Source organism: Rhincodon typus, chromosome 1, assembly GCF_021869965.1.
Source record: "Rhincodon typus isolate 14 chromosome 1, sRhiTyp1.1, whole genome shotgun sequence".
Lineage (NCBI taxonomy): Eukaryota > Metazoa > Chordata > Chondrichthyes > Orectolobiformes > Rhincodontidae > Rhincodon > Rhincodon typus.
Window position 1 is genome coordinate 26,646,185 of NC_063332.1, and position 9,472 is coordinate 26,655,656.

Sequence of the window (9,472 nt, forward strand, 5' to 3'; positions counted from 1 at the left end):
CCGACTACCAAGTCTATCTTGACAGAAACGTATTCTTAGGATTGATAAAAAAATTTGATGAGATGATGGGGGTTGCTATTCAGTGAATGTTTACTTGTTCAGTAATGCTGGGGCAGGACAGGACAGGAGGTTAAAAAAAAAACAAAAGAACTGCGGATGCTGTAAATCAGGAACAAAAACAAAATTGCTGGAGAGGCTCAGCAGGTCTGGCAGCATCTGTGAAGGAAAAAACAGAGTTAACATTTTGGGTCCAGTGACCTGAAACAGTGTTCTGAGGAAGGGTCACTGGACCCGAAACATTAACTCTGCTGAGCCTCTCCAGCAATTTTGTTTTTGTTCAGGACAGGAGGCTGTCTGGTATAGCAAGCCAGTGTTAGTTAGCAGATGTGTGGTGGATAGATATTTTACAATCTCTCTGGTTTAGCTTTTGTTCAGATAGTTAAAATATGGTTAAGTGGAAAGGTTTATTATAGAGCAGATTGTTTACTGGACTCAGCAAACCTGCTGCTTTACTCCATGATAATCTTCAACACCGGCACCCCACAAGGCTGCGTACTCAGCTCCTTACTGTACGTCCTGTACACATGACTATGTGGCCAAATTCCGTCCTAACTCCATCTACAAGTTCGCTGACATCACCCACTATTGTAGGCCAGATCTCAAACAATGCCAAAACAGGAGACAGGAACAGGGCAGAGTGCTTGGCGGCATGGTGTAAAGATAATAATCTCTTTCTCAATGTCAGCAAGACAAAAGCGCTGGTCACTGACTTCAGGAAACAAGGTGGAGGGCATGCTCCTGAATACATCAATGATACTGAGGTGGAGATAGTCAACAGTGTCAAGTTCCAAGGGATGATATTCACCAACAATCTGCCCTAGTCCACCCATGATGATGTGAAGGTCAAGAAAGCACAACAATGCCTTTATTTCCTCAGGAGACTGAGGAAATTCGGCATTCCTGTAAAGACTACTACCATTTTTTTATCGAAAGCATTCTATCAGGATGCATCACAGCTTGATATGGCAGCTGCTCTATCCAGGACAGAAAGAAACTGCACAGAGCTGTGAACCAACTTTCTATCCATTGACTCTATCTATACTTCTCACTGCCTTGGAAAGGCAGCCAACATAATGAAAAACCCCTCCCACCCTGGTTATAATCTCTTCCAACCTCCTCAATTGGGCAGAAGATACAAAAGCTTAAACACATGTACCAAGAGATTCAATAACAGTTTCCTTCCCAATCTTATTAGACTTCTGAATGGACCTTTCGAATTGTATATTTAATGTTGATTTCACTCTTTGTGCACCCTCTCTGCAGGGCTACTCAACTCCTGACCTCATTACAGCCTTGGTTCAAACATGAAGAAAAGAGCTGAATATCAGATGTGAGGTGGAAGTAACTATCCTTGACATTAAGGCCATATTTAACTACAGAAACCAGATGGCATCAAGCAGCCTCAGCAACATTAGAATCAATGAAAATCAGGAAAAAAACTCTTCACTGGTTGGAGCCATAGAAAGGAAGATGGTTGTGGTTGTTGGAGGTCAGTCATCACAGCTCCAGGACATCTCTGCAGGCGTCCCTCAGGGTAGTGTCCCAGGCCCAGCCATCTTCAGCTCCCTCGTCAATGACTTTCCCTCTGTCATAAGGTCAGAAGTGGCAATGCTCTCTGGTGCTGAACATTGTGCTATCATTCACTACTACTCAGATATTGAAGAAGTCCATGCCCAAATGCAGCAAGTCCTAGACAATATGTATATATATCTGAAGAAGTCATAACACACTCAAAATGTTAACTCTATTTCTCTCTCCACAGATGCATTCTGCATTTGTTTCTGAACAATATGTAGTTGTGGGTTGAACAAGTTGCAAATAAAATTCGTACAACGGACTGCAGCAATGACCATCTCCAACAAGAGAAAATCCAACTATCTCCCCTTGACATTCAATGGTGATACCATCACTGAATCCACCAACATCAACATCCTGAGGGTCACCACTGACCAGAAATTGAACTGGACTGTGGCTACAAGAGCAGGTCAGAGGTTAGTAACACTGCAGTAACTCACCACCTAACTCTCAAAGCCTGTCCATCATCTACAGGGCACAAGTCAGCAGCATGATTGAATACTCCCCACTTGCCTGGATAGGTACAGCTCCAACAATCAAGAGACTCGACACCATCCAGGATAAAACAGCCCACTTGATTGGCACTACATCCACAAAATATCCACTCCCTCCACCACCAATGCCCAGTAGCAGCAGTGTGCACCACCTGTGAGAAGCACTGCAGAAATTCACCAAAGATCCTTAGACCAGCATCTTTCAAACCCACGACCACTTATATCCAGAAGGACAAAGACAGCTGATACATGGGAACACTATCCATTACAAATTCCGCTTTCTGTTGTGCTTTTGTGCTCCTGTCTGATTACTGTTGACGGCTGCAGCCTTATCCCTGTTGGGGTTTCACTTGGAAAGGTCTACTACTTGGTTAATAAAAAAAATCAAAATTGCACATCAAGTAATAGGTGGGGCATTAGTTTAAGATGAGAGGGGAAAAGTTTAAAGGGAGATATGCAAGAAAAGTCTTTTCTTTTACTTAGTTGGTCCTCAGTTCTGAAGGAGGATCACCGGACCCAAAACGTTAACTCTGTTTTTTCCTTTACAGATGCTGCCAGACCTGCAGAGCTTTGCCAGCAACTTTGTTTTTGAGCAACATTTAAGAGACTGTTAGACAGACATGTGATCATGCAGGGAATATAGGGACATGGACCATGTGAAGGCAGATAGGACTAGTTCAGAGTGGCATGATGGTCAGCACAGACATGGTGGGCTGAATGTCCTGTTCCTGTATTGTACTGTTCTTTGTTCTAAGCTACTCACCATCCTGACTTGAAAATATAATCAATGTTCCTTCAGTGTCACTGGATCAAAATCCTGGAATTCCCTCCCTAACCTCACCAAAAAGACAGCAGCAGTTCAGGAAGGCAGTTCACTGCTACTTTCTCAAGGGCAATTAAGAGTTGGTAATAAATGCTGGCCCAGCCAATGACACCCACATCCTATGAATGATTTTCTTTTTAGAAAAGCCAGCACTATGACATCCAAAGCTCAACTTGCCAATACATTGTAGCAATCAAATTAATGAAGCAATAGAACACTGAGCTAAAAATAGACCTAACGTTTGAATATATGTCCAGTGAAATTACAGCGCTCCTGCCTGCTGCACAGTTTGACAGCATTTCTCATTGATTCAATAGTATCTGTTAATCCAGACAGAAATTTGCCTCAACTTGGTGACAATAGTCATTGTAATTATGTGGATAGAGGTGAAATATTATGAAGGGTCTTGGAATTGTTTTTGTTATTTCAAATATATACTTTATTCATAAAAGATATCTTTGTACATACACATTGTCACAAACCGTTCAGTTCTGCACAGTAGCAAATCAAGGAAACAAACAAACATTGGAGTTTGACTCTGTCCAAACAAACCAATGACATCTCTTACACATATAAAGACTATAAATACATGCAGTTGAGGCACTAGGATGGTCCAATAACTGAACGAACCCCATTTAACTTCAGTAGGAAGACCTCAGACAGTGGTCTTTCCCCACTGTATCTTGGCAGCAGCTGCCCCAAGCTTTACTGCGTCCCTCAGCAAGGGCTTGAAATTGTGAAGGCAGAGAGGGAGATGGAGAAAAGCAAAAATAGACTTCAAGGAACTATGTCAGCTGAAACCTGACTCATCACAAACCACAATTCATTCAGGTGCTAAATTCTTTTACCAAAAACAAGAGAGCTGCTATTCCTCAAATTTAACAAACTATAAAAGGAAGTAATGCAAATCTTCTGGGAAACCTGCCAAAAAAATTTATTACGCAACCTAAAGTGGATGTGTTTCTAAATTTTGTAAATACATGAGCACATAGGTTGCCCAATAAACTGTGCTGTATGGTTTCAGTTGGAAATTCCATTCTGCTCAACACTGAATCAATGTTCCAATTGTATTTTTGTAACATTGTGTAGTAATACATTTTTTTTTCCCCTGGTGTATTCCAGGCTTGACTTTCTCCAGACAGGTTTCTGCCTCTCCCACATTCCCAAAAATGAGTCTTAAAGTCCTAAATGATATTTTATGTGACCATGGAAAATAAACTACCATCTATGAGCTTTACAGCTGCACCTTTTCCAACACCTCTCCGCTGGTATTCATTTGGGTGGGACTGTTATCACTTAATTTCATTCTAATCTATTCACAGCAAGTGCATATTTGCTATGGCTTCACTTTCTTCTCCAAAACTATTATATTTGTTAACCCTCAAGGATCTATGCTTTGTCTCCTATTTCTCATTAGGATGCTGTCCCTCAGCAGCCAGATACCTGCACTCCTGCAATTCTGACCTTTTGAGCAGGCCTGATTTTAAGTTGTTGTTTCTTACGACCTGAGATCTTAACTGCCAACATTTGTTATAACCCTCTCCATCTTTAAAACATCCCTTAAAACCTACCGTTATGACCAAACTTGGGCTCACATGCCCTAATACCTCTAAAATGTACCTTGGTGCCAATTTCTCTTTGAGTACCACATCACAGACAAAGGCACACCAACAGGCAGCAGATCCAACGTTATCTCAGCCGTGATCTTGTGAGGCCCAATAGATCAGGTTCAGCACTATTGTGCTGGAGATAGAGATTGAGGATGGTTATTAATGCCGGCCTTGCCAGCGATGTTGCATGCGGTGAATTGATTAAAATAAAAGCAGAGCAGACCAATCACACTAGACGCAGCAGACAATATTATCTTATTCAATGCTCAGGAAGCCTTTGGACAGTATAGAGTCAGATAATACGTTCAATGTGGCCTGATCCAGAGATTGTAGAACACTGCAACTACCAACAGTAAAGTGCTAAAAAGATTAAGCCTTTCTTGAACATAGCTCTTTGTCACCAATTCACAACTGATTTCTTAATTTGTACCATAGATGTGATTACCTAGCTTTCAAAATTTTAACTGATGAGAGTTTTTGCAACATTTACATTGGGAAGATGGTGACATAGTGATAGTGTCACCAGATTAGTAATCCAGAACTAAAGATGTGGGGACATGGGTTCAAATTCCCATCAAGGCTACTGATGAAATTAAAATTCAATTTGTGCAAGAAGAACATAAAGACCATCTCTATAATGGTGACCATGACAACCACGATGCATAGTTATAAAAACTCATTCGGTTCACTAATGTCCTTGAGGAAAGAAAATCTACCGTTATTAACCTAGCATACATATAACTCTAGACCCAGAGCACTGGCCTGAAATGGCCTAGCAAACTATTCAAAGGCAATTAAAATGGGCTTTACCAGCAATACTTACATCCCAAGAAGGAATAAAAGTGCATTACCCCATTCTCTATTGATCCAGCAACAAAGATGCTATTCAATTATCAACTATAGAACTGGGACTACAATGGAGTAGCTGATGCTCACAGTTACCAAATGATTTACTCTTTAAGATATTGTGCACTGTAAGTAGGTGACTATCTTTTTGATGCCACACAGTCAGACATAGTCAGAAAAATCAACACATTAGTGTGGACAGAGATATGTAGCAACCACAGATACAAGATACAAATTAATGACATTAATGAAACATTTGTAGATCAAACATTCACAAGGAACAGCTCATTATCTTTAAAGTACTCCAGTGGCTACTATTAGGGGAGGCATTGGCCCTATCGTAATGGAGAGGCCAGTTGTGTATGCAATGAAGGCAATGGGCCAGATTCTAAGATTTGAGATTGTCTGAAACAAAAAGAGCTCTTGCTTTTAAATCACCAAGCTGATATATCACATACCCACTGAGCACAATCTGATCCCCACTGCTTAAAGGGGCAATGCCAAAACAGACATTGATGAAACCAGCAGCTGTTTAGGACCAATGGGCAAAATGCGGAGAGCAAAAACCAGGTTTGATAACACTTTCTTGTAATTACTGCTGGATATAGTCAAGAGAAAGGACATGCTGTTTGCCAACAAAAAAGAAACTTGCAGATATCACACGGCATAAGGCATGATTGGAGATGCCCGAGATGATTAGATGCAGGAGTGAGTCACTCAGATTCCATACACAGTACGGGAAGCAGTTTAATGACCTCTCAGGTCAGAGAGTAATGATCCACTTACATTCTGTGATGTAAATGTCACCAGTACCTCCACCATAAACACACACCTTCACTTTGTTTTGTCAAATACACACTTGCATCACTCCTAACATCCAATTAAACTAACAGCACCTATGCTTCCACTTTTTATCTGCATCCACACCTCCCCTTTTATCAATCCACAGTTACACTTTCTCCAATCCTTACACAATCCTCCTCATCACCCTCACCAGATGAGTTGCATCCACTTGGTGAAAACCTCATCTTCACTCACTTTTCTGTCATACAAAAGGTGAAACACACAAGGTGAGCCACTGAAAATTAGGCCACTCACTGATGCAGTGGAAGAGACCAAAGGTAAGTGGCTCTCAAAGAAGAGGGGCAAGGAACTTGTTTTCCTTAGAGCCAAAGTGGTAGGTTCCTTGGAGTGACGATAATTGGCAACTTGACCTGGACTTCCCACGACGGTCAAGAAGGCACAATAATGCCTCCTGTTCCTCAGGCAGCTCAGGGAATTTGGCATGTCCATAAGGACCCTCACCAACTTCTACAGATGCACCATTGAAGGTATACTGTCTGGGTGCATAATGGCCTGGTATGGTAACTGCTCTGCCCAGGACCGTAAGAAACTGCAGAAGGTGGTGTGCACAGCCCAGACCATCACGGAAGTCAACCTTCCATCCATGGACTCTATTTACATGGCCCACTGCCTCAGAAAGGCTGCCAAAATCAAAGACCCATCACACCCTGGTAATGATCTCCCATAATCTCCTCTGTCAGGCAGAAGATACAGAAGCCTGAACATACACACCAGCAGGTTCAAGAACAACTTCTTCCTGGCTGTTATTAGACTGACGAATGGACTCTTTAGCCTCAAATAATGCTGATGTTGTTAACATTGATCTTGCCATCTGTACACCCTGTGTGCAATGTAACAGTATGCCTCTGTCTAAGTATTTCTTACAACCTCTGATCTATACAGCCTTGCTTACTATGGTCTGCCTATACTGCTCGTAGACAAAGCTTTTCACTTACTTAGTACATGTGACAATAAATGAATCGGAGGGGGGGAACCCGATTGAGGTGGACAAAGTTCTGAGGGACATAAATAGGGTTGTTAAGCAGAATCTTCCCCTTAGTAGAGGGGTCAATAAGCAAGGGTCACAGTTTTATTGTAAGGAGCAGGGCGTTGAGAGGATTTGAGGACCTTTTTTTTCACTGGAAGGTAGTGGACATCTGGAACTCATAACTTAAAGGTGGTAGAGGCAGGAACATCAAGACATTTAAGTATTTAGATGAGCACACGAGCCTATGGGTGAAGTAGTGGACAACAGAATTAGAGTAGAGACTTCATGATCAGCATGGGCACGATGGACTGAAGGACCATTTTCCATGCTATAAAAACTACGATTCTAAGAATTCATGGATGAAAGCATTCAGTAACCAACAATCAATTATTTTACCTTCCCTTCATCTTCCAAAGCCTTAAAAAACAAAGTATCTTCCTCTAGACAAGGAGGCATGGATTCAAGATCTATTTGCTCCAGGGTTGTGTTCTGACATCTCTGATTGCCAGCAAGACAATTTCTCACACTTGGCCAGACTGGCCTCTGTTAAACAATTACATTGCCAGTGTGCATGAAGCTAGGTTGGAGAAACACGTCAGATTTCTCCACGTTATATGCACCTAACTTACTTGTAAGAATCCAACTGTCTTTGCCAAGGCAAGATATGTATTTATCTCAAAAGAAAATGAACATGTTACTTGCACAGTTTCTAGATTGTCTACCCAGATTTGTTCTCATTGTGGGGTGGATCGTGGTTTGGCGTGTTACCTTTACACAGTTGGAAACTTGGCCTCATATCAAACTGCAAGTTTCTTGCTGCCCAATTCACAGTTAAGGCCGATAGCCAAGCAGGACTTTCTACACAGCAAACTCAGCTTGGACACTTTATTTTGGTTTGTCTGAATGCTAATAAGAGAGAGTGAAAGTAGATAAGAGTTGTGTATGAAAGCCTGGGGAGTACACATTGGTATAAGTGAAATAAAGAAGACCATCTTGTTTGAAACAATTGTGGGAAGCCAGAGAATCGGAATGCATTTTAAAACCAGCAGGGGACAACTGTGTTATATTAATTTAGCCATACCTTCAGTGGTCAACTACAAAAGCAATAAGGGAGGAGAAGATGAAATATGAGGGTAAGCTAGCTAGTAATATGGAAGGAGACTGCAAGGGTGTTCTCAGATATATATAAAAAGGTAAGAGAGAGACAAGCTGGGAAATGAGGCTGGAGAATTAGTAATGGGCAAAAAGAAATGGAACAAAGAGGAATAAGCACTTTGTATCAGACTTCATCGTGGAAGACACCAGCAGCATACCAGGACTTCAAGAGAGTCAGGGGGCAGAGGTGAGTGTCGTGGCCATCACTAAGGAGAAGGTGCTGGGGAAGGTGAAAGGTCTAAAGGTGGATAAATCACCTCGACCAGATGGACTACATCCCACAGTTCTGAAGGAGGCAGCTGAGGAGATTGTGGAAGCATTGGTGGTGATCTTTCAGGAATCAATGGAGTCAGGGAGGTCCCAGAGAACTGGAAAATGACTGTTGTAATACACTTAGTTTAAGGAGGGAGGGAAGCAGAAGACTGGAAATGACAGGCCAGTTAGCCTGACCTCAGTCATTGGGTAAGATTTCAGGGTCTATTATTAAAGATGAGATTATGGGGTTACGTGGAAGCGCATGGTAAAATAGGGCTGAGTCAGCACAGTTTCATTTAGTGGAGGTCATGCCTGACAAATCTGTTAGAATTCTTTAAGGAGGTAATGCTCAGATTAGACAAAGGATAACCAGTGGATGTGATCTATTTGGATTTCCATATGATCTTTGACAAACTGCCACACACTAGGCAGCTAAATAAGGTAAGAGCCCATGGTGTTAAGGGCAAGGTACTGGCATGGATAGAGGATTGGCAGAATGGCAGAAAGCAGAGAATAGGGATAAACGGTTTCTTTTCAGGATGGCGGTCAGTGACTAGTGGAGCGAACTATGTGGTAAATGGAAAAGCCCTGGGGGAAATTGATGCACAGAGAGATCTGGGTGTTCAGGTCCATTGTACCCTGAAGGTGGCAACGCAGGTCAATAGAGTGGTCGAGAAGGCATACGGCATGCTTTCATTCATCGGACGGGGTATTGAGTACAAGAGTTGGCAGGTCATGTTACAGTTCTATAGGACTTTGGTTCGACCACATTTGGAATACTGCGTACAGTTCTGGTCGCCACATTACCAAAAGGATGTGGATG

General features: G+C 42.0%; 1 protein-coding gene across 2 annotated transcripts in view; it reads right to left on the minus strand.

Annotated features, from left to right (window-relative positions):
- The window catches only part of pstpip2 (proline-serine-threonine phosphatase interacting protein 2), a 115,557-nt gene that overhangs the window by 92,543 nt on the left and 13,542 nt on the right, over positions 1-9,472 (minus strand). The window lies entirely within an intron of this gene.